General features: G+C 43.7%; 1 long non-coding RNA gene across 1 annotated transcript in view; it reads right to left on the reverse strand.

The window, feature by feature from the left end:
* Positions 1–1056: 1056 nt before the first annotated feature.
* LOC133211733 (uncharacterized) overlaps positions 1057–25809 on the reverse strand; it is a 36540-nt gene continuing 11787 nt past the window's right edge. The window contains exon 2 of the long non-coding RNA XR_009725274.1: positions 1057–1612. This is a non-coding gene — a long non-coding RNA (uncharacterized LOC133211733). The remainder of the gene's footprint in view (positions 1613–25809) is intronic.

Below are 25809 nucleotides of genomic sequence, written 5' to 3' on the forward strand. Positions count from 1 at the left end.
GATCACAGAGAGAAGGGAGGGAGAGCACAGTATAAAATATTCACTGCAGCTACCGGTCCAAGAATCCACTCCCAGGTTGTCTCTGCACAGAGACTACTCACTGTCACGTTTCCTGGGCTGCAGCCACCTCTGTCTCAGAAGAACACGGTTGACACTTTGTGCATCACCCCCTGACTGCATGATGACTGCTGTTTAATGAGGTTCCCTTGGCCCAGCACCAGGGATGTGTCTTATTTGTTGCAATCGCCATGTGAGATCTTAAGGTCCTTTCTAACCATAACTATTCTATGAGTGTATGAGTACATGCAGGATGGCATGAGGTTCATGGTGATGTAAGGATGTGATTTTTTTTAGCTTTTATTCCTATGGGTGCCACTGCACTGTACCTTCTCCTGTGCAAGAGGACTGCCTCAGATATAGACCAGGATGAGTGAAAACTTGGCCTTTGTGAAAATGCCACACAAAGGACTTAACATCTGACTGAACAAAACCAATGCACTTCAGTACAAAGAAAGAAGCATCAGGAGCAGTGTCCTGGTGTGGGATGTGAGATGGAAAAGAGGTGATGGAGTTGCACAGACGTACAAACACACCATCATATATTGAGAGTGGGGAATCACTACCACAGGCTGCAGCAGTAGAAGGATCACAGGTCACTTATGGCTCTTCCTTCTGTGTCCACAGAGAGCTGGAACTATCCCTGGGGAGCTGAAAGCTGAGCCATGAACTGTGTTTGCCTCACTGAGCCCCTTTTGCTAAGGAATTCCTCTAAACTGCTACAGCCCTGCAGCAGCATCCATAGGGATTGTGATCAAAGGAACACATCCCTGCCAGGTCATGGCGGAGGGAAACTGCTCTACTTTTATAGGAAGGACTGGTGAAGAGTAAACCAGCAAATTGTGTCTTTCCTACCCAGTAATGTCTGGAAAAGAACACTTGAAATAAGACAGTGATGATTTCCACCTGATGAAGATATGGCCCCATGTTCTGCAGCCTTGTCTCTTTTATCCTCACACTCCCACCCCTTTCCAATCAACTTCCCACTTGCTGCAATGCTCATTACTATATAATCCTATTGTTGCCCTTTAAAGAAGAGATTTGTGGTGTTTTAACCAAGAAACCTACATTAAAATATTGAAATAAGTCATTAAATATTTATCATCTTCAGCTACTTGTAAAGGCAGATGAAAATTGGGAAAAAAAAAACTGTCAGAAAGGCGCATAATATTCACATTTTTTGAAGAGACTGTTTACGGTTAAGTTGCCTGAGGGACCTGCAAAGATAGAATCACAGAGGCCTTTTCCTCCTTGCACTGTGTCTCCTTTGCCAGTGGCCTTTTTTCATTCGAGCATTCATCTTGTTGTGCTCAATTCTCCCTTCTCCTTCTCCAGTTTAAATCTTGGTTAACTACATTCAGATCAGTCACAGACGCAGTTTCAAAGCCGGACGGAAATATGGGAATTGACCCCCTGTCATCTCTTGTGACAGTCCCTGCTTCTCCTCATGCACGCTGATGGAAACCCAGAGCAGCTCTGGCCGAGGCCCTGGGGATGCACTAGCATGAAATGTGTAGAGCCCAGCTTCTGCACAGGCTGCTCATTCCTTTTCCATCTGCATGTAAAGGAAACATGGAGACGGGGAAAGATGTCAGGAATTACCTTCACAGGTAGCAGCCAGCAAATCATCATTAGACAGCACTCACTAGGAGGAAGCTACTGAGAGATCTCTAATAACGCAAAGTGCTGGTATCTCTGATGATGTCAAGTGCCAGACAAGAGGCTGCTGTGACTGTAGCTGAGGGCATCTTCATGATTTTGCCCCTTAGCATAGCTTTAAGGATTCTCCCTAGAATTCTCAGTTCTTACATGCACAATAACAACTTTGCCTTCCACAGACCTGCATGACTGCAGTCAAATAGCTTCTTTTTAGCCCAATAATCTTTGAAGATCACAGAATCCCAGACTGCTTTGTGCTAGAAGGGACCTTATAGATCATCAATTCCAATCCCCTGCCATGGACAGGGACACCTTCCACTAGAGCAGGTTGTTCCAAGCCACGTCCAACCTGGCCTTGTGCAGTCGTGATGGAAGACAGACTGAGTGTTCTGTGAGCCCTGGACAATGAAGGATTAAATTCCCACCTTGGAGGGAATGTGGTCCCCAGTTATAAAAGGTAGAAGAACATTTCTCCACTACTCTCATAAACTCACTCTTCACTCTCAAGCACTCCGCTTCTAGAGTGCTTAACAACCTGCTTAGGGCAGCCCGCACTGGTCTGTGCTTACTCACGCACACATTCCTGGACATGCTGAATTGTTATCACCTGATTTTCAAGGCTTTTAATTTCCATCTCCAGGTGACAGCGTCAAAGGAGCCAAATGATGATCCCACAGAACTAAAATAACCCAACAGTTTGTGAAGCAGCTGGTCAGCACAAACAGCAAACAAAAACCCACTGGAGCTTGTTCTGCATCAATTCACTGGGCAGCCTGGCCTGTGGGGTAAAGAGCAGTGCTGGAGCCCCCTGCCTGGGTCACCTGCATCTCGATGCACCTATGCATGAAGGTCAGGGATATTTGTGTGTGAGGAGCTGGACCACAAAGCAGCAGCACCGACATCAGACATTTTGCATTCGACATCCCCATGTTCAAGATGAGAAAAGCCATTCAGAGAAAGGGAGGAGAATTCACACATAGGATTCTATGGTGGAGATTGCTGCAGATTCTACCCCAATATTGTGTCTTCTTTCTGCATTGCCTGGTTAAAATACATCAACATATCAAATGGTGCTTACACATATGTGAAGTGTTGATCAGATAAACTGAAAGAGAGGAAAAAATAGTGGTCCCTAAAATCACACCATCTGCAGGAGACTTAAAAAGGTCCCTTTAAAGCTGTGAAACTTTTCTGACTGGCCTTGGTAGTTGCCTGGACAAGGGACCCTTATTATGAGGAAACCTGGCTGTGGTCATGCTATGTAAGAACACAGACAGCTGGTAGTGTTAGAGCACATACCGCAGTATGGGGAAAGCTCTCCAGGAAACACTGAGTCCTACAGCAGAGATGGGACTATTTGGATTTTACACCCCATTACATCAAGTGCCCTTTTCCCTCTCCATCAGTCCCTAAAAGCACCTATAATAAATAATTTTCCTTTAGAAAAGTCATCAATTCCCACTAATTTTGTTAATTCATTGAATCCCCACACGAGTATGATGGTATTTTTAGTGTACAGAAATTAAATATTTCACCCCCAGGTCCATAGACCTCAGTTTCAAAATAAGATCTTTCTTTTTATTTTCTCTGTTCCCTTCTTTCCTTTCTTTTCCCCCTTCCTTTCATTCCCTTTCACTCTTTTTTTCCCCTTTCTCTTTTCCTTTCCTTTCTCCTTTCCTTTCATTTAACTTCTTCCCAGTGCTCAGGTTTCTGACAAAACACACACAGAAACCACCCCACAAGCTGGCAACTCCCTCTGACACTTTGTAATAATAATTAAATGGATTGTTTTGAGCTGCTCAGTGCTTTGATGTGTTCCAGGTGCTTTTTCCCCTGTCTGTCTGGGAAACAGGGGAGACCGTGCCAGATGTTGGCCCACGTACAGGGGAATAGGAGGAGGAAGACTTCTTTGAGACACAAGTAAGAGCCACATTAAGCATGATTCAGCACCTCACATCAAAATTTGGCCCCTATCAAAACGAACACAAAAGGCTGATCACAATGAGCAATAAACCAAAAATAGGCTGGCAAGAGGAGTGTACTGTGGGTTTCAGAGGGGGCAGGACAATTAGAGCTGTGCAAGATAGTCACAGGGACAAAAATAGATCCAATTCCAAATGGAAGATGCCTTTGAAATTTGGGATTTGCATCTTGCGTGTGTGTGCTTTCAACTTAAAAATAGTAACTTGGTTAAAGAGAAAAAGGCAAAGTAGGAGAATAAAAATAAATATTACTTTATTGTAACAATAATACGTCTACATCTGGAAGAAACCCAGGAGTATTGCTCGTGTAAAACTGAACAAAGGATTGTGTTTTGTTTTGTTTTGCTTTAACAAATGCGTTTCTAATTCTAATCCCTATAAGATAAATATTGTAGCTCCTTCCCTTGCAGCAGGCAGCAGAAAAGCATCTGAGCTCAGTGATATCAGGAACCCATGTGCACATTCTTATCTTCCACTGACTTATGGGGAATCAAATGGTCTCAGTTTTTGATAGGCAGGTGAGCACCTGGTGGGATTCTCAGATGCACTTCAGAGCCTGACAGCCATACACAGGTTTCTTTGCATTTTGATCCCTCTGTGCACCACAGGTGATGGGGATGGCAGGGTTTCCTCAACTCCCATGGAAGACAGTAAAATGCTTAGATAACGCATTGGTGAAAATTGAGAGAAGATTTAAAGGCAGGTGGAACCATCAGCTTTGAAAGAGCTTGGCATAATACTACTAATAAATACTAATACCGATGCTAATAATAATGACAACAGCTTCTTCACTTTTCACCCATGACAATGCGCCTTTTGACTTTGTCCCACTGGCACCCATGCAGAGAGGCAGGGAGGCACTTCTTGGAACAAGATGCCCATCCAAAGCAATTCAAAGACCTTATTTGCAATTCTCATTATTAATACTTCACAGTGGATTTTAAAGATGCTTCCTGCTGCTACTATTTTGACTCTTTCAGCTCTCTGAGCACTGAGCTCTTTTGAAGCTACTAGCCTTTGCACTGCTGTGATAGCCCCCCAGGTTCAACACATTGATCAGCTTTCTCTCTGCTTTCTCTCACTACAAGGATAGGAAATTTCCTTCCCACTGTCTCAAAAGAAGTAGCCTGTATGTGGGCACAAGTCCTCATCCTGGATGCTGGAGTCCTTGCCTGGATCCCTCTTTGCCCTTTGCAGGAAGGTTCTGCCTCAGGTAAAACCAGCTTCACACTTCTGTGTCTGTTACTTGCCTCTAACAACCTTTTCCAAGGCATTAGGTGGTTAATACACCATTAGGACACACAGCTGATGCTTGAAATCCTAACATTTTCCACATTTTATATATCAGCTCATTACCAAAAGTGTGATCCTATGCTGACATTTCTTTTGTAACTTTTTCTCACACTACAGTTACAGACCTACAGATGCATCTTCATTCCTTTTTGGTCCTTTAACATCTCCCATTCCTGATTCCTTTTCCAGGGAGTGAAACAGAAGAACTTGTTCATAAACAGAAAGGGATCTTGTGTCTATTGCTCATGAGACCATCCCACTCAGTTCTATTCTTTTACTGGACTCTCTCAGCCCAGTGATCTGGGTTTGGATATAGTTAGCTACAAAAATCCTTGAAACAAATCCCAGGACATCAGTAAGGATGGCAAATCCTAATGCTGACAGCATCCACCCATTTGCCAGAAAACTGGAGCCCACACCTTCCATCACCTTCCAGTAGAAAGGAAGATACTGCTCTTACCAGTTCTGATTTGATTGCATCTGTTGGAGTGGCGGAGGAAAGTTGGGCCTGAGTGTCATGAGGATGAAGAGCCCTGCTCTCTCCCCAGCCCCTCTTTGGCACCCTCATACTCTGACAGTTATTTGGAGAAATGAGGACATGCTGAGGTATTTTGGGAGGAGGGAGCTGGCACATTTCCCAGCTGACAGAAATCTATGGCCATGGCCATCTTTAGTGGTGATGGATTTTTGCAGACACCCCCAAGGTCTTTACCAAAAGTTTGGTCACATGCACCAAGATCAGCCTAAAAGAGCTCACTGTGACAAATCAGCCTAACCTGAGTGGTGTTTGATGGGGTCTGCAAAAGAATCCCCCTTATAATATAACTGTTTTCAGGCCAAGCAAATGACAATGCTGCCCAGCTCAAAAACATGTCCAGCCCTTTGCTGCACTGCTTGCCTTGCCAGCCAAATGAACACCCTCAGAGCTTTGGATAGGGATGACAGAGGAGAGAAAGGGCTGAACGGAGCCCATGAAAACATCACTTTCAGCCCAGAGCTGTATTTTGCCCTAACCTCTTTCCCATGTTCCTGGGGTTGTGAAAAATGTTCAAAAGCAAAGAGTTGACCACCCTGATGTAGATGAGGGAGAGTATTCCCAAAATGCCACTTGCAAGGATTCTTGCATTTAATTGCACACAAGCTTAGAGATATTACACATTGCCTTAGAAATGCTGAAGACAAGTTCAAGCCCATCCCACCCACCATACAAAAGGCAGTCCAGGGAGTTGCTTTGGGCAGCATTTCTCCCAGAGACGCAGAAATCTCAGGATAGATGCTCTTTGTGAGCATCTCCAATGACAACTTCTTCAGACACCTCTGATCTGAGTAGTCACTGACCAGCACAGCACAGAAACCTTCTCCTCTGCCTTTCCACATCCCATCAACAGAAAGACACAGGAGTCATTTTATTTAACACCTTTTTTTTTACCATCTTTCTTGGGTGACAAATAGCATGAGACATACTCAGGGCTCAAATATGAGACAAGGAAAATGTCAGTGGCTATTTTTACCTCTGCCTCAGACAAAACTCTGCCTCAGAGCAGCCATTCACACTTTTTGGTTTTTCCTTCAGCTGTGTTGGTAGCACTTTGGAAATGCTTGGGTAAAAAGGTGAATTGTCATCACTTTCTACACACATCTCTGGGAAAATGGACCACTTGGACCTCGGGAAAGTTTAGCTTTTCAATTTCTATTCCTATGTGAAGTTCTGAGTATCAGAAATCTCAGATAACCCAGCTGACTTTGTAACTATGTCTTTAATTTAATTGTCCATACTGGGAAACTCTATCCTAAAGGATCTCCAACGTTTCAACCTTCCAACTCTCTAAGCCAAGAGGCAGTGGGAAATACCTAAATCCTTGTGTATTCTAGAAGTGTGATGGGAATTATGGACCATTTTTGAAAGAATGAAAGATGTCCATTGGTATAGCGAAAGACAGAACTAATCTGTTTTAACCTTGAATTGAGTTGTCAAGGAGAATAAACCCAAAGGCAAAGCTACCTTTACTCTCTAAGCCACCACTATTTTTCTCCCTCTTTCTTTCTCCTTTACAAAATGCATGAACTTGACAGAATGGCAGAAAGAAAAGATCAGGATCAAATAAGCCACCACTACCAAATCCCTCTACCTCAAAAGACAGCCCTGGAAGTTTGTTGCAATATCAGCAGGAAAAGCAATATCCGCCTCTGAAAAATTAATATGATGCTCGCTTGCTGCCTAGTTCCTCCTCTGCTTGTCAATAATCCTGTTCATTCTACGAATATTAAACCTGTTTGCTAGAGCCCATAATGTGACAAGAAGCTGATGCCTGAAAGCACGATTACTTTCAACTACACATCATATTTAATTTATGACATAACCTGGTGTTATTGCTTTTATTGAGGAACTGTACAGTGTAAAATGTTTATTTGTTAAAGATTTCACTGTAGTAAAGGGGGAAAAAAATACAAAAAGAGAAAAATCTTTACTGCTCCTAAAAAGGCACTTGTAAATGGTTTTTTTGCTGAAAAGATTCAGGAATGGGAGTTACTATTATAACATAGCTTTTGGCTTCACACATTCTTTGCACTGCAAAACAGATCCACCTTTCTCCATCACTTAATTCAATCTCCTTACTGTGACAAGAACAAACAGTAGAGGAATAAAGTGAAGCTCTTTCAGATGGGGTGATGTACATGTACCTTTTTCATGCTCTATGTCATTAAATCTAGGTGGTTTGCTTGGGCAGGACAATCTAAGTCCCACATCTAAGCTTACATTTCATCTTTTCCTTCATATTACTGTAAAGTGATAAGAATAATTTATACTGAGGTACTGTCCTTGTGGCCCAGCTATGATGCAGATGGAGGATGATGCTGCACATGAGCAAAATGAGAAATGACATTCCTGCCTTGAAAGAACATACACTTCGATTTGAAAAGGTACGACAAAAAGGAGTTTTGTTTCAGGCATAGGAGAAACCAAGGACCAGCCAGAGATGTGTTGGAATTAGTGCTCATATTGCAACTTAATTTTAATAAAGGTACTATTTGTTTGGCTTCCAAGTTGTTCACTGGAGTTGCCTGTATTTTTATGGACTCTAAGAGAGGCAGGTATCTTAGATGACTACTGTGAATGCTGATGGTTGAGTCACAGGATACTCCCCGATGTCTATTTCCCACTTTAGACTTTCAGTTCAGAGGCATAAATGACAAGCCTGAAACTCATTTGAGAAGTCAATGCTGGGGTCCTCCTCCAACATTTCAGCTCCTGAGGACAGGACAATAACTTGCAGCTCTGTATAGCCTTATGGGCATTTCATTGAACCTCTGTGGATCTTGCCTTCTTAATTCTAGAGCCAGAGATAGTGACTGCAAACATCCTGTACAAAACTGATCCCTGCAGGAGACTGCATAAAAGCCAAGACGTCCCCAGCACAGTATTTTAGTCCTAACACCATCCTCTTCCACATGGTTTCTATTTAAGTGCTGGGGAAGGGATGAAGTTCTGTTTCTTATAAACTGGATAAAAGATTAAAACATAAAGGAAATGCATTGCTCAGTCCCAAGTCTTAGAAATGAATTATCTGCCGATTCCTGAAACCATGGTATCAGCTGGAGTTTTATCTCTGGTTTCATTCAGGTAATAATACAGCATTTTGAGAAGTTGTTCTGAAGTCTGCAACTTAAATAGAGATGTCCCTCCCGATTAAGAAGTGTGCTGTATTTCCATAATACACTGGGAGAAATGCAGTCTCAGAAGAATTCTTGGAGTGGTTTCATACTGAAACAGATGTAATGAAGAATTCAACCTGCTGCTGTGAACCATTTCTCTTGCTAATTGGTTACAAACAATATTACCAATGGCATCAATAGATGAAACAAGAATTAAGAAATAAGGAAGGCAGGTTTTAGATGAATTTCTGTTGTGTGGCTGGTTGCAAATACCAGTTGAAGACCTTATTGCTGGGGCTTGCCTAAGATAGCTCTTTCCCTGTACAGTTTTTGTTCTCTGAAAGTCTTGGACTTCATGCTGCAGCTTCCCTGTTCACCAGGAAGCTCACTGAGCCTCCCGATTCCATCCAGCTCTGACTCCAGAAAAGAGAAGCAAAACATGTGGTAATTTTCTCTGTAGGGTTTTCACCCAAGTTTTATTTCCCTGGGTGAAAGGAAATTTGGGGGGGTAAACCCAGAAATGCAGACCCAAATGGTCAGCATTTCCCAGAAAAGCTTAAATAAGAGGAATGATTCAACTTACTGTTTCATTGCCTTCTGATGCCTGCCACTTTCTGCCTTCCAGATGCCAACAAGATCTTAACTGGGATTCTGGGAAACACAAGAGACCTGCAGTCTCTGATCACATAAGAGGAACAGAATGAGAAAATAAGATGGAAGGTAAAAGCAAGACAGAATAAAGCAGATCAGACAAAAAAAGATCTACAGAGCTGATAGGATTTCTAGATGGCCTGGGGAGTTTTGTTTGTCCCCCAGACGTTGCTGTTTAACTGAATAAGGGTCTTCTCTCTCTCTCATGTGAGCATAATTTTCCCTGCTTCCCTTTCCCTGGATCCATTCTCTCATTCCCTTTTCCCTCCCATGGCTCTTCAGTAGGCTTCAAAATGAGCCCTCCTGCTTTCCAGGGGGACTACTAAATCATGTAAGCTTGTTCACTGAGGTGAGCAGTGGTTCACAACCAACCTTGCCAAGCAGGCTTTGGAGTGGGATTAGTTTTTCCCTTCCTGGCACTCGAGCCGGTGCCTCCCACATGTGCTTTTGTACAAATGCAGGTCTCTGCCTAGCACAGCCATTCATATTCTAAAGGACATGAAAGCTGCCTCATGGTTACCTGGTTTGCTTTGCTTACATACCCAGCCCTGATTCTAGCCATCCAAATGTAACTCTTGAGTAACTAAAGGAAAGTAGATCTGGGAGTTACATTTGTTTTGCTTCTAAAACTCTCCCTCCTCTCTGAGGACTTTGCCAGGGTTGATTTCTCAATTGCTTTTCTGATTTCTCCTCTGACAGCTTGCTCTGTGCGAGGGATGTGGCATTGACTTTCAGCAGCAGAACTTGCGCCTTGTTCCCACTGCTGACCTGACGGGCTATGCAACTCAGTGAAAAGCCATTAAGTCCATCTGTGGTCTACCAGATTAAAACTTCTCTTCCAATAACATTTCAAATATCAGTTGCTTTGCCTTAATATCTTTCTTCCATAATATTTCTCCCAGCTCCACACACTCTGCTCCCCTGGGTAATTCGCTTTTCTATGAGTATTGTTGATACCTTAAGAACACATATTCTCACTTTTTTTGTGTTGTTCTCCACTGAATCTTGCTCTCTCCTACTTCATCCCTTCCTTCTCCCACCCTTATTCTATTCTTATGTGATCAGAAGCAGCAGTTCTTTCCCACACTTCCCAAAGTCCCAAATTACAACCCTGAGACCTGCAGTTATCAGAGACTTCCTACGTGGTCAGCCTGCAAAACTTTGTTTGCCAAAACAACCACTAAATTTGCTGGCACTATGCATGTAGAATGCACCAAAATAGGTTTCTGAGCAACCCTGGAAGAACCATGCCAGTGATTTCCCTACCAACCAACCAACCAAGACATCCCTGTTTCCACTGGACTGCCTTCTAATCCCTTATGGCCAGACTTCAGCTTCAGGGAATGGAGAGGCTGTGAAGTGTTTCATACCCTACCAATCCCACAGACAGGCCTGGGCTATGACTCCACAGCCTATGTCACAAGGCTTTTGTGGGTGGTAGCTTGTTTTTGTTTCCATCACTGAGCCCCAGAAGTTAGGGATGCAGCATGAAGATCATCACTCTGTACATCCTCCTCTTCCTCTGCCAACACCTTCCAGATTTGGAACAGCAAAGCTTGCATGTAGGTTCAGTGTCAGTAGGCATGCGCTTGTGTAGGAGAGGGACAAAAAGAGATGACAAGCACTTGATGCTGTCACTAACTCTCCTGACGTCACTGAGGACCTTCCAGCCTCTGCCCAGAGGCAGAAATTAGCCTGGGCCCAGTAGAGTTTGTCATGGTTTCTCCTTTCTATGTTAACACTTGTCAAAACGCTTATCTTAACTTCCCCTCTCCCTTAACCCTCCTCTCTCCGACAGAGATCTGTATCTGCTTTAGTGGGATGGCAGGAGGCTGGGCAGTGCTGATAGGCAGGCTTCATCCCAGGGAAACACAGTAAACCAATAATCGGTGAAAGGAAGCCTCATAAGCAGCAGGTTTCTCTGCAGAGGAAATAGTGATAACCCATAATAATCATCCTCCATACAGGAAACAAGTGTGTTTGCCCAGAAAGAGAGAGTGGAAATGGGAAAAGTACTTCATTTCTCTAAAGTACCATGGGGTTGGTAGAATATAAAGGCCAGACCGGGGTGAGGTTGCCACCAGAAGATGCAGTTCCCACCCCAGCAGGGTACTGGGCAGCACCCTTGACCTCATGGCAAGGGTTGATTGGGATGTGGACATCTGCAGCAAGCCTAAGGAGATGGTCTGGGGGACCTGAGCAGTGTCAAATATGTGGAACTCCAATGCTGCTGCTGAAAAGATCACTATCAGCTGTCCTTCCCCAGCTTTTGACTTCTACTAGAGCAATAAGCCATAACCCTAGAGCCAAACAACATAGCATTCCTTTTGCTTGATCTGTGTGCTCAGGATATTTTTTTCCCCCATGTGAACTGAGACTCAGCTAACCTCTGTGCTGCTTTCCAACTGACATCTCTCCAATAAAGCAAAACACCACAGGTTCCAATCCCTGCTGGTCCTACACGGTTTTAGGATATGGTGCATCCAAGCATTTACACAGCCAATCATTATTTTCTTGGGTTGCTAAGGCAAGGGAGTTTGGTGGGGCAGAATTATGCAACAGGGCCTGAAATATTCAAGAGAAACAGACACAAATCTCTGTATGTATTTCATTCAGCGTATTTAGGCAGAAGATGCCCAAAAATAGTAGGAATGCTCCATAGGGATGCAAACCTGTGCAAAGTCGAATGGACTCAGCTGCATAAGTAGTTTACATTCTTTATCAGAGGAGTTTGTCTTCTATTTTTGCTTATGGTATTCCTCAGATCATGTTTTTTTTCTTACAGTTCATCATTCCAACATTGGGATTTGTGTGTGTATATATATATGCATATATATACATACATACACATAAAATCTGACAGGATTTTCCAGTTGGTCTGATTTTAGTTTGTCTCAGTGTTTCAATTGCATGGGTGAGTTGAATCTTATGGTCTTATTATTTATAATATGAGGAAGTTGCAATCACTGCTGAATAGCCATGCACATGAATGCTGAAATCCACGTTTATCTGGAGTTCCATGGTGCAAATATTTACTGCTGTTGTCGTTATTATCGTTGATTTTCTGATAGCAGGAGGATCTCCATTGTCCCTGGCCTCCTGGTGGACACAGAGGGGTGCAAGACAACTGAAGGAACTTCATTATATGCTTGGAGGAGGTATTAATACCAACATTACCATTATATTCTTTCTGCCTGATATTTTGCTCCTGAACTGAATGCTTAATTCTTCTTCAAGGACCAACTTTAGCATAGCAAGGCCCCCTGTGAAATCACACAGTGTACTCATGCAGGAAAATTGTTTAGATGGAAATAGTAGAGGCTGGAATTATGAAATGTTATATATTATGCATATATATATATATATAAATAAACTTTGGACCCATGCTGACCCTTTTATACTTCTAGACATTTACCTATACCTGGTCTAGTGGTACAAACAAAGAGAGAATTAGATGGCTCTGCTCCATTATAAAGTAATTTTGCCATTTCCTAATCATTCCCTCATTAGTACCTCAGTCAATAGTCAGATGGTGCAATTTGCTTTCACCTGGTTTTCAAATGTGAAAAAAGTAGAAGGATCATCCACACTAAAACTACTCCCAAAGGCTGATGATGACCCAAAGTGAGGTGTTTTAGGGGGAAGGATAGGACCCTTAAAGCCATATTGTCTTAACTTTCATCACTCAGAATAAAGCACAGGAAAGTATTTCTCTGTGCATCTCCTAAAGCCTAGTTCTCTGATGTTCACCATTTTTGGACTAGGGACTAAAATCCTGCTCAAAGGATGGTAAAACTCAGAAATGTCAATCTTTTAATGACATCTATAGCTTCAGAAGGAGAAAAAGATAAACATAAAAGGCAAAATAAGGCATCAGGACTTCCTGTGATGACCGAGTATAAAGCAGCTGCAGGTTGGGAATCATGCCCTCTTTGAATAAAAGCTGGGATCACTGAAATCCAAAGCATACTTCTTCGTTAGCCTCATCTGCAAAATGCAGGCAAGCAATCTTAAAGGCAGCTCTGGGGGTTTATTTGCTTGTTTGTTTGTCTGTTTCTGAGCAGCCAAAGCAAACTTCTCCAGGGACCTGTTTGATTCCTTTCTGCAGTCTGGGCTGCAGTACTGATCCTGGAGAGGAGACGTGTGTTATGTGTGTATGTGAGCAGGTGAAATGCAGAAGAGATGAGCCAGGCATGGAATTCACCTAAAAGCCCCATCCCCTCCCCACAGCACATCTCCTCTTCCTTCTCTCCCTGAGTCCAAGTGAAGAGAAGCTCATGTATTGCATTGCTTCAAAACCCAGTTGTAATTTACTGGCTAATGGAAGACGTATTGACAAAAGTTGACATTAAGTGGAACTAATTACACTGTAACTGCTAAATAACTAAGAAATAACTACCCTGTAATTTATGGCACAGCATAGACTGTGTAGCAACTTTCAGAGCCGCTCTATCTGCACAGAGCTCACTGATGCATGAGCTGCAGAACTTTTCCCCTGCCAATAGGATCCAGTCAATGTGAAATTGCCAGCTCTGCAAACACACATTGCCATGATGAGAGCATAAAGCCAGCCAGGCTTCCCACATCCCACTGCAGCCCTGCTCCAGAGCAATAGGATAAATGACTTCTAAGATGCTCTTCCCAGATCATTAATTTTACTTCTGGTTTTCATTTAGAGTCCTAGTCCCATTTGGGATATCCCCCCTCCTTCCATCAAGGTGTGTGCAGGAGCCCATGCCACCTCCTGCATTCCTCAATTGATGGCTTCCCATTGTGGATACCAAGGAATGGGGTACATAAAGAAGTCAATTGTGTTGTAATTGTGGCAACAAAACTCTTTCCTCCACTGAAATAGTGTCAAATGAGGCATTAACCATGCAGCTGGGAGCAGGGGAGAGCAGGATGGGGTACACCAAGGGACAGAGGGAATCTCTTCTATACATCACTGTCACGCAGCAATATCCGCATCTAATTCAGAAGATATGTTTGAATGTGCCTTGTTCCATCTGATCAACCTCACGATTTCTTAGGGCTCATCACTAAAGTTGATGAGAAAACAGGCATTTTGCCTCCAGAGAAATCTAGCAACTAAATATTTGTTTATGTCTCAGATAGGACCAAATCAGAAAATATGGGTTGAAAAGATCTCTTTGCAGAAGTTATGCCACCACCTACTGAAATGCTTCATTTTGGCATTATTGAGATGCAGTTTAGTATTGCAGGACTGGATGGTATATGGCTATGTAACAGAATAAAATTAAGATTCTAATATGGAAGTGAAAACAAGTGGGAAATGGAGCAGGAAAGAGCCGAAATAATAAAAAATTTAAAATCCATTTTGATTTCAAATCGAGTCAATATTTTGCCTTTGAAATGTCATTGGAATTAGATCACGCCAATGAAGCATTCACATTTTTACCTATTACCTAAAGAACAACCTTTTCCCTGGGGGGAAATGTTCCACACACCAATTTGCAGCCAAATGCAAACCAGACAATTTCTCGAGTGGAAACTTTTCACTGCAGAAATCAGTACTTTGTGCTTTGCTTCTGCGGCACCAAGCACAGCGGGGCACATCTCCAGGCACCACAGCAACAGAGAGCACAAAGAATAGAGCTGTTGGTCAGGGGCTTTGCTGATGAGCCCCAGAGGCTGATATATTGTGCATAAGAAAAATGGACAATTTGGAGGTAATGAGAGAAGGGAGAGAGATGGGAAGACAGAGAAAAGAGGGTGAGATTGCAAAGATAGGTAGTTGAGGAGAAAGAGAGAGGTGTAATTCAGCACCTTCTGCTGCCTGATTCATTCCACCTCCATTACTGTGCACCAGAACAACTCATTCTTCTTTTTTTTCTTTCCAGAAAGTGTAATAGTGTTCCACAGGTGAAGGAGTTATCTCAGCTTTTCTCTTCCTCAGCAAAGCTAAGCCTCAGTACCTGAAATAAAGGTCACCTTGGAAAATAGGTGCTGCAACTGACATACAAAGGAGCCCCTTCCTGTGACAGGGAGTCTTTTCTGAAGGGGGCTGTTAGGTTTTGTGCTTGGGAGGAGGAGAAAATGGAGTTGACTCTGTAGTCACCCTGCTAGGTTTCCAAATTGACTTTTGAACAGGACCTGGGAGACTCTTTTTCCCATGCCATCAGGAGCAGGATACCCCTGGGGAGATACTGAGGATGGGGATGGAGAGGAAGGCACCACTGTCTAATCCCACACCAGGGATTAGAACGAACTTCACCCTCACATCTCTCCCAGATCAATGATGCCAAGGATGCTCTGAGGAGCAAAGATACAGTGTGCTTGCAGAGAGCCACATGCACAAGAAGGGGAAGGAAAAGATAAATTCCATGTGTCACGTGCTGGCATGGCTCTGTAACAGCAGCAGGCATCATGGTGTGCATGGAATTTATGCCTTTGGCTGCTCCCTGGCTATGGCATCCAGCACAGCAGGGCCATGACTATGGCGGTAGGAGCCTTTTGGATGTTACTGGAACCACAACTTCATGCACGTTTTGATACATTTGTTTTGCAGCTTAATCTGAGCCAGTTTTAAAACAAACCTGAAAGGGATCTCTGAAGGGAAGCAGCCCATTGAGGTGATTAAACAAAAGGTCTGGCTGTAGTTTTAAATGAAAGACTTGCACGAACTAAATACACTTTGCTTTGTGCCCTGAAGCTCATTAAACAACACACTAAGCCATGCAAAAAGATCTACAGGACACTGCACTGGGATTCTTCCTTATAAGTGTCACTGTGCTGAACAGGAGCAAAGAGGAAGGTTCTGGGCAGCAGCATCAGGGATCTCAGGTGTTTAGTGTTCAGCTGGAAGAGGTCTGGATGTATTCCTGTCTGATTTCTTTGTTACTGTCACATTTACATCCTTGGATAACTACAAACACCCTTACAGAAGGGGTGTATTTAATTTACCAGCAGATCCCGTCATAGCGATCAGTGCTTGGGTGAAAAATAGTTTTATTTTCATTGAATTTTGTCATATTTTTAAATAACTGACAATAATTTTGCCCATCTCCAGAGGTTTGTCTTTCTTTACATCAGACTGGAAGTTGCAGAATGGCTCTTAATGCTTACTAAAAGCCTTGACGCATCGGCACACAGAGACACCACACACCTCAAGCTTGGTCATGCAGCTTTGTCAAGCAAATATTCGCTTGTTTTGAAGGGCACTGGACCCCAGTGTAGGTGTTGGTGAAACACTGCCATTCCTGGACTAGAAAATGGGGCTCTTTTAAATTCCTTTCCCCCCTTCTCTAAGGATCCCTTCCCATTGTCTGCAGTGAGCCGCAGTTCAAAGACTGTCAGAGCACATAAACATGACACAGTAACTGAGAACATCAAAGAGCATTATGTTTTCCGTACACAGAGAGTGACAAGCTGCCTAACTCTTGCTATTAAAAATTCAGACAAAAAAAAAAAAAAACCCACAACAATTCAAGGGAAATCAAAGTAAAATCTCCAGGAGAGAGTCAGATGCCACACATTTCTGTACTATTCTCTTATCTTTTTTGCCTTGCAAAGTGGCCTTTAAAATTGGTTCCTAAAAATATATATAAAACCTAATTTGCAGCAGTTACATTGCTGACTATAGTGGAAAGGAAAGGTGTGTAAGTGTTGTGGTGTAATATTTGGACAGTCAGCGAAGTTCAGGTTGGATACAAGGAAGAAGTTCTATACTGTGAGGGTGGTGAGGAGCTGGCACAGGTTGCCCAAACTTCTTTGGTGAATACCCCATCCCTGGCAGTGTTCAAAGCTGGATTGGGCAGAGTCTTGAGTGACATGGTCTAGCATGAGGCATCCCTGCCCATGGCAGGGGGTTGGCACTGGATGATCTAAAGGTCTTTTCCAACCCCAACCATTCTGATTCTGGAATGGAAACCTCTGCCACCTCAAGTAAATAAAGTGGAAGAAAACCTTGGAGACAATGAAGTCCTTCACCACCCCTAACGTGCATGATTGAATCCATCAAAGCTGGATTTGTGGCCTTAGTTCTGGTGCTATAAAGAGACAGTCCACGGAAGGATTGTCTACAAAGGTACCATGGAAAAAAAGAAATGAGGGATATAAGGACTGAAAACGTGAGACCTTCTATTTGGCAAAATAGCTAAATAAATGATATGTAAAACCAATGAGAAGCAAAGAAGAAAATCTGGTGGTGTAAACAGATGCAGAGGCAGCATATAGTTAATTCTCTGCCATAGAAGGCACTGACATGCATTGAGCACAGTTTGAAAAAGGACAGAAACAGTAACAGAAACTGTTACTTTCAAAGCACTGAAATTCACAGTGAATTAGGATAAAATTTAGTGAGGACATATGGACCAAAGAAAGGGAGCAGAAAGGATTTTGGAAATCTTTAAATGTTTCAAAACTTTGTTGAAAGATTTATTTTCAAAGTGTTTTATATTAAGCCTTTTTGTTTCACATCAGCATTTTCATTTTAACAATCAGCTTAAAGGAAAAATAGGTGAAGAGGTTAAATAACTTTGAGAAGTGAACTTCATTTCTTAAGCAAATGCAATGCTTCAGATTAAACATGGGTTTGGACTTCTCTTTAAATTGTTTCTTTCCCTTTCATTCTCCTTTCAAATATACTTTTAAACTTTAAATTATTAAAAGTGGATTTTGCCCTTTAACACTTTCATTTTTAGCTTCTTTTTCAAATATATATTACTAAAAAAAAAGTTCTCCATTTAGGTTTAATCACTGATAACTCATGGAAAAATATATGGTAGTAACCATTGTTTGTACAGTACTGAAAAGGCTTCGATAACACACCATTAGCAAAATTACCAAAGAGACTGGATAAGGCTCAGGAACAAGCTGTTACGTGAGCTTCCACTAGGGCATTGCAACTGCTATAAACCTCAACTTTCTACCTTCTCTACACATAGAATCATGGAATTGCCTAGTTAGGCAAGGCTCCAAAGCTGCTGAGGCCTCATGAAGCACAGAATCTCAGTATCATGGGCTGGTTTGGGTTGGAAGGGACCCTAAAGTTCAGCTAGTTTAAATCCCCTGCAACGAGCAGGGACACCATGCATGAGACCAAGTTGCTCCAAGCCCTGTCCAACCTGGCCTTGAACACTGTAACAGGGATGTTACCTAGCATCTTCAGGTAACCTGTGCCAGTGTCTCATCACCCTCAATTCCTTCCTCCCAATCTGTTCAATGCCAACACAGATTTAAATACTACCTGCTGCCTCATTAGCAAAGAAATAAAGCCCCAGGTAGCATTTCTGTGCAAAAAATGAGTACTTGGTGATGGCCTCAAGCTGTCCCCTTTCGCAGCTTGTACTCCTCCCTCTGAATCCAGCTGCAGCAGCTTTTCTGGAGATGATTCAATTTTCTCCTTCCTTCATGCCCTCTAAGCTGTGCTTAGAAAATCAAGGCCCTTGGGACTGGCATGGGAGCAACCAAAGCTTGTGCACAGAATATGCCCAGCTAACCCAAACCAAAGGCAACTAGCCTGTGATTTAACTTGACTTGCTTCTTGTTTTGTTCTTCTCGGGGTGGTGTTCTTCTCTCTGTTCCTATTTACAAGCTAGGGGTTATTTGATGTGGGTTATTTATTTGTTTATGCACTTCTATTATCACAAGAACCAAATTGCAACCTTCAAGAAAATGTGTTTGTGAAGGGTGGTGGTGGGGGGGAGCCAACAAATTGAAGTCAGAGAGAGGGGGGCTACATCTTTATCAAAAGACAACATCAAATTAATTTCTCTCTGGGCTCAGGAACTCATGTAAAATTTATAGGCTGTTTGTTAATTTTCCTGTACTGCCAGCAGCATGGGTGCTTGTGGTTCAAAGGGAAGGGATGGGAAGAACAGAGAGAAGAAGGGAAAGAGGGAGGGCAAAGCAGAAGTAGAGCAGCCTTGGCCAGGCTGACATGGGTCTGTACACGAAATGACCTTGCTCACGTGCCAAGCCTTACATGGGACACACACGGGAAGGCAGCGGGATGGATGGGCTTGGATGGTGGCCCGCTCAGCCAGGCTGCTTAAGATTCAATTGGTGTCCTCAGCTCTGTACAAAGCTGCCCTTTCAACACCAACACAATGACTTCTCTTACATAACCCAACAGGCAATTTAGCAGGTTCACAACCCAAAATAGAAGGAGAACTAGTTTTGTATTAACACACTTTCTTTGCCCTCTCCCCACCATCTTCGGCTAGGGTCTGGAGCACCTCCATGAGTGTGTGTGTAGCATTCATGCTTTTTCATCAGCAACACAAGGCAGGACAAGGGACCATAGTTCGAGGCAGCTGGGAAAAACAGGGATGTATACCCAGCGTCTTAACTAAGGTGAGAGAGCAAGGTCCCCACCAATGCTTTACAACAGCACTGAGAGATTTTAAAGGACCCCATTATAACCCTGTCTGTCGCCTAGCTTCGCAAAGGTTAGTGTTTTCCCAGCAATGCTTACAAGCTGAAGCCACATTTGCAGCACAAAACAAACAAACAAAGAGCTGCAGGAATCGTGTGAATTTCAGTTTCATCCCAAACTTCCCAGCTCTCATAGAAACAGAAAGCATCTGGTTCTTCAGTTTAAAGACAAGAGCTGGCAGTGCTGCAAAAATCCCCAGCTGAATAAGAATACATGGTTTAAAAACAGGCCTCAGCCTTGATTTAGACTTCAGCAGCCCACCACTTCCCTTATCTGTCCTGTCATTTTAAGAGCCCTGCTAAGCAAACGTGTGACTTACTTTGCCTTTTAGAATCACAGAATCACAGAATGCTTTGTGTTGGAAAGGACCTTAATATCATCCAGTTCCAACCCCCTCTGCCATGCTCGTGGACACCTCACCCTAGACCATGTCACCCAAAACTCCATCCAAACTGGCCTTAAATACTGCCAGGGATAGAGCATTTATCACTTCTTTGGACAACCCATTCCAGTGCCTCACCACTCACACAGTAAAGAACTTCCTTGTATCTAACCTGGATTTCCCCAGTTTCAGTTTGAACCCATCACCCCTTGTCCTATCACTACAGTCCCTTATGAAGAGTCCCTCTCTGACACCCTCATAGGCCCCCTTCAGATATTGGAAGGCTGCTCCGAGGTCTTTGTATCTCTTTTCTGCCCCTTTTCAGTTTCAGTGTGTAACTTCAGCTGCCAGCCCAGGACGCTGACCTGGAGTGAATGGTCCCAGACCCATATTCTGATCCTCAGCCTCCCATTTCCTTACCCGCTAGAAAACAAGTCTGCAAACCCCATCCTCCAGATGTACTGGAAATGATCAAATCAATAGAAGATTAAATTAATATAGAGAATATATTAGTTTAAGAAATCATACACTGTTCCACACTAGACTATTAATTTTACACCTACTTCTAACGGCTACTTTATAGTTAGACAGAAAGAAGGAACAACCCAGCCTAGAATTAAGTTTGTACCCCCCTCCACTCCTTCCTGCCAGAAGAGGTGGGTAGTTATCCTCACAGCAGTCCACAGAGCGGATGAAGAGCATGCCTGCCAGCCAGGGGCAATTTCCCTCCTCCACAGTTATGGAGAAGAGCTCTGTGCTTCATAAACACACTTCAAAGATGCCACAGTATTAAAAATACATGGACACCATGTGGATCTAAGCTAAATACATATGGCCTTTGATTGCTTGGCATTTCCAATTCATACAGGAACATTACTGTGATGCATTATTGATGATCAGTAGCATTTCACTGTCTCAGACTAAGGACACCTCTTCCTTGCATGCAGCACCCTTCACACGGGGACTGAACAGTTTAATTAAGCTGAGATTAACTGTACACACAATTCTGACTGTTGCTGGTTTAGCTCTGGAAATACTACTGCTGCGAGGTAGTAGCACTGTGCTGCTGGAGAGGTGTCCTGCTTGCAGGGAAGTTCCCCCTCCTGGTGCATCAGCTTCTTGCCACACATGCCAGGCACATCTGTCCAGGTGGTGGGCACCATGGCACAGCTGGAGCTGCTCATCATGTCCGTGATGCTCCACAGGGGAGAGCAGGGATGGGGCACATAGCAAATGGAGAGTTGGGAAGGAGAGGCATTTGTTCAGCTTGTAAGGGCTTGAGACTGTGGGGATGGGCTGGACCACAGCTGCTGGCTGGCCAGGATGGGAAAAGCTCTCCCTGGCTCAGCCCCATGGTACTCACACCACTGTTGGGTTCCTAGCTTGCAGCCCTGCACAGGCATCGTACTCGCTGGGCACTGTTGCAGTCTGCAGCTTAGCTGGACACTCCAACAACAGACACCTTGAGTTTTCTTAGACAAACTCAATCCCTCCTCTCTATTCTGCTTTGGGAAGTCCCAGTACCTCCCCTGTTCTCTCCCTGGACATCATGGCCACTCATTGCTTCCCTCTTTCCTGACCAGAAGCACAGTTTGACACTGTGCATTGTGTTGCGCACCTGCCACCCACATGTCACAACCATGCACATCCCTGACTGCTTCGGGGAAATTTCACCCAAAAATGCTCGCATCTCTCTGGCTGGCATTTTATTAACAATTCCTCACTCTGAGTCAGTGTCCCTCCCCCTTTTAGTCTTTTAAAAAGGAATTCTCCAGAAGCAAGAATTTGGGAGGAGGAGGAGAAGGAGATTTGGAAAGAAAAAAGCAGAATCATTACAACTGAGAAACAGCCCTTGAAACTTATTAGCTCATGACTCATCTCTCTGAAAGGAGCCAATACCTTAATTTCATATTTCTCTGCTCAAATGGAGACCAAAGCACAAACTGAAATGAAACTTTACACTAATGGCTTCTTAATTACACCCATCTAAAAGCAATTACCTGAGGTTTAACAGATACAAAGTTAGGGCTGATGCGGTCACTAGAAGGGAATTGTGTGGCAAGGTCTGTCTGGGAAGAGATGGGCTGTGGAGAAGTGTAACAGCTTGATACCACAGCTGGGTTGCCTCTGTTTCCTCCTCACTGCTTGCCCTGGTGCCGCACAGCAGCTCAGCCGTAACCTCTTGCAGTGTTCCTATGAGCATGTGCATAGCATCAGCCCAGTATCCAGAGAGGGATATTCCCCAGGAATCCACTTGCTTCTATTGGAATAAAAATTCCTATCATAAAACTCCACCATGGAGGACTTGGCAAATTTGGTGCCAGCAATATGTGGGAGACAGGATAAGGGAAAGGGGAAGCCCATGGGAAACCAGACCTTCTGCATCCTAACTCCCGACCAATAACCCATCTTTCAGCCATTTTGACACCTGCACAAGGAGAATCGTCCCTACCAGTCTCATAGTGCATTTTAAGAGCTTCTTAATACTTATTGCAGGTTTTGAAATTAGCCACAAAAAATATCACCACAGGAGCCCAAGGTGGTGGCACTGCTGTTATTATTAGGACTACTATTACTACAATTACTACCATTACTGCAGGTAGATTTCAGCTATGCTTTGTTTGCAGTTTAATGGCTTGGCACTAACAAAGGGACTTCAGCAAGGTGCTGGAGTCTGGGACATGGTGGTACCTGTGTAGGTTTCCTGTACAATATCTGCAGTTAATTAGCTGCCAGGAATGGGACTGAGAATGGACTGTATGTGATGCTGAGAGCCATGTTAGCTGGGAAGTGATAGCTGTTGTGGAGGTGGATTTTAAATCCCAGTTCTCTCTAGAGCTTTAGGCTGCAAGGAAACAGCTCCCTCCCTTCATAGTTTATAGCCCATAAGCATCAAAAGGATTGTGGTACCTTCTTTCTCATGGAAACAAGCCTGGGGAGGAGTCATTCCTTTCCCTCAGAGCATTGGAAAGGGAGTCCAGGAGGTGAATTCCACCTCAAAGGTGAGCATAGGTCTTCTTTAGCAAGTGTTTAATACCAAAGCAGCAGCAACCAAGAGCTGCATCCCCTTTCCCACAGGTACTCCAGTCACCACAGTCATGCAACCTATGGCATGACTCTTGATATTGTCATGCTGCGACTGAACACAAGCCTCAGTAAGACCTGCCAAAATTAGTGCTGTGGGACTCCCAGGCCAGCCAGGCTCACGAGCTGGACACCTCTTTCTTTTCCTGAAGGAGCAAGCAAAATCTTTTCCTCACTGTTATGCCATGGTAGGACCATATCCTAGGAGGCAAAGGAGAATTATTTAGCTTCCTGCAGGAAAAAGTAATAACTAAACCCAGTCTTTGGTGTATTGGCAAGATGCTGCAATTATTTGATTGAACTCCCAGATAAAAAGACACAGATGAAGCCGTTTTCTTCCTTGCTGATTTTGGTTAGAGCGTACAACGTATTTGAAGCAGGTCTGATGGCTTATGGCTCTCTAGCAACCTCAGAAGAGGTCTTTGCCCACTTTACCAGCAGCAACAGAGCATGACATCGTTATGTCCCTAGGAGAAGCCAGGACTGCTGAGGCTGGGCAAACTCAGAACACTGAACATATGACTATCAGCAGGAGAGAGGTTTTGAAGGTCATCATTTTTGTCTTGGATACACAAGGTAGGGCAGGATAGCAGCTCTTAAGCTGTCTCTCACTCCCATCACTAGCCATGTGGAAGAATGACCCTCAAGATACCAACTAAAACACACATAACAAAGGCAGGGTTCAACTCACATGCAGTAATGATGGCCACAGACCAACCCATCTAGCCTTGCAACAGTCCTACACCAACACATGACCATGTGAGGAAGGAATAGCCACCACTCACTGCCATATAGTCCCTTGGCATGACAGGCTCTCCAAACATTCCCAGCCCTGATGGACCATGTAGAGACCCACCAACAGTTACAGGCATCAAGGTGCCTGCCAGACTCAAGCACCCACATCATTTGAGGGGCCTTGCACTGTGTTGCACCAGTGGGTGAGAGAATACAATTATTGTCTAATTAGAGTAATCAGAAAGCATTCTGCAATGGCAGGCTTTTAATTAACTTCCCATTAACAGATAATGATCAGGCTCTGCCTCCTGCCAGAATGACCCACCCCGCACTTCTTTTTCCCCCTCCAGGGACAAGCAGTTGACCTGAAAGGGAGAAAGCACAGCTGTCCTGAGATCATTCATGGCTAACCTATCCTTCCACTTTGGTCAGGGATGCAACAAACTGAGACTAATAGAAGGGAAAGAGGTTTCTCAAACTGTCTGCAAGGATGGGGAGAGAATCTGTGCAGAGCAGGCTCTGATTTAGCAGAGTTGGATGAGCCTTGTAGCCTCTTTTCTACCCAGGGTAGCCCCTGGGGCAGGGCTAAAACAGGGGTACATGTAGCAGCAGATGCAGTTGCACAGCCCCATCCTTCTCCTATCAGCTCCTCAGTGTTAGCGCAGGATCCTGCTTGCTTTGCTCCTCTCTAGTCTGTTTAGTAAAGAAGTTCAGAGAACACAAATTCAATTTCACAGCTTCTTTCAGGGTGCCAAACACCTGGTGTTTCTTTGCACTGGAACTAAAGCTAAACATTGCCATCACAATTGCACAAAATGTAACTGGGCTGGAAGCTCTTGTTTTGGCAGGAAAGGGTTCAAGTCTCTTTCTGAGCTGGTTTCTCTCCAGTTAGGTGTGATTTGCAAGCATCACAAAGACCATCAGATAGCTTCCAACAGAAGGGTTTCTCAAAACAGCACCACTGTGATGCCTTCTCATCTAACCCACATCCTGAGCTCTCATTTCGGTACTGAGCACTTGGGGGAAAAGGCAGAAGATACCTTATTAGAGCACAAACCTTGGTTAGGATTTTAAGAGCCTTTGTGATCTATCAAATCCATTTTTCCAGCAGCAGTGGAAAGCCAACATTCCTTTTCTTCCTGTCACCTGATAACCTGTGCTCCCTGCAAGTGACTGAAAGACCCAAATTCCTCTTGACCTTAAAGCACTGATAGTGCACAAGGCAGCATGTTTGTTAGCTAACTAACAGCCAGACTGAGCTGGTAACTGCTGAACCTGTTCACAGGTCAAGAGCAGCACTAGTTTCAGGCTCTTTTCACTGCCAGCTTCACAAAACAGGTTGAAGTTTCATAACTGTTTCTTTTCCTACTGCATAAGATGTGCTTGCAACCGCCTAATTTTGCTTGGTAAGGACAGACAGATGAAGAGACAGAAAACATGACTGGAAAAATTGGTTTCCTTAGGAACCAACTAAAAAATAAATCAACTTTCTGCCAGGGATGCGATGCCATCCTCAGGAGTCCAGCAGCAGCTTTTCCTTTGCTGTGGGGAAGATGCGTTGTCCTCACTCATATGGTTTAAACACAGCAATAATCTGAAGGAAACGGTTTACTAATACACAACAGGCAAGATGTTCTTGGATCAGATCATCTGATCAAAACCATGTGCAGAGCCTGGTTTATACCAGTTAAGACCTGGCCTTTTATGTTTCTGGAAAAAGAGCAAGCCACAAACAAATGTCTTCTGATGCATCGATTCACCTTCATTCCAGAGCATTAGCTGGTAAATAGAACTCAGTTCAGATGGCTGTAAATGCAAATTTGAAACTTGAGCTAAAAGGCTTTGTGGGAAGATGTTGGTTACTGTGAATTCCTGAAGTGAGCTTGTCCTCTGTAACAGCAGGAAGGAGAAGA

This window comes from Neopsephotus bourkii, unplaced genomic scaffold, assembly GCF_033783945.1.
Source record: "Neopsephotus bourkii isolate Nb327-2 ecotype Australia unplaced genomic scaffold, CSIRO-AGI_Nbou_v1 NB_659, whole genome shotgun sequence".
Classification (NCBI taxonomy): Eukaryota; Metazoa; Chordata; class Aves; order Psittaciformes; family Psittacidae; genus Neopsephotus; species Neopsephotus bourkii.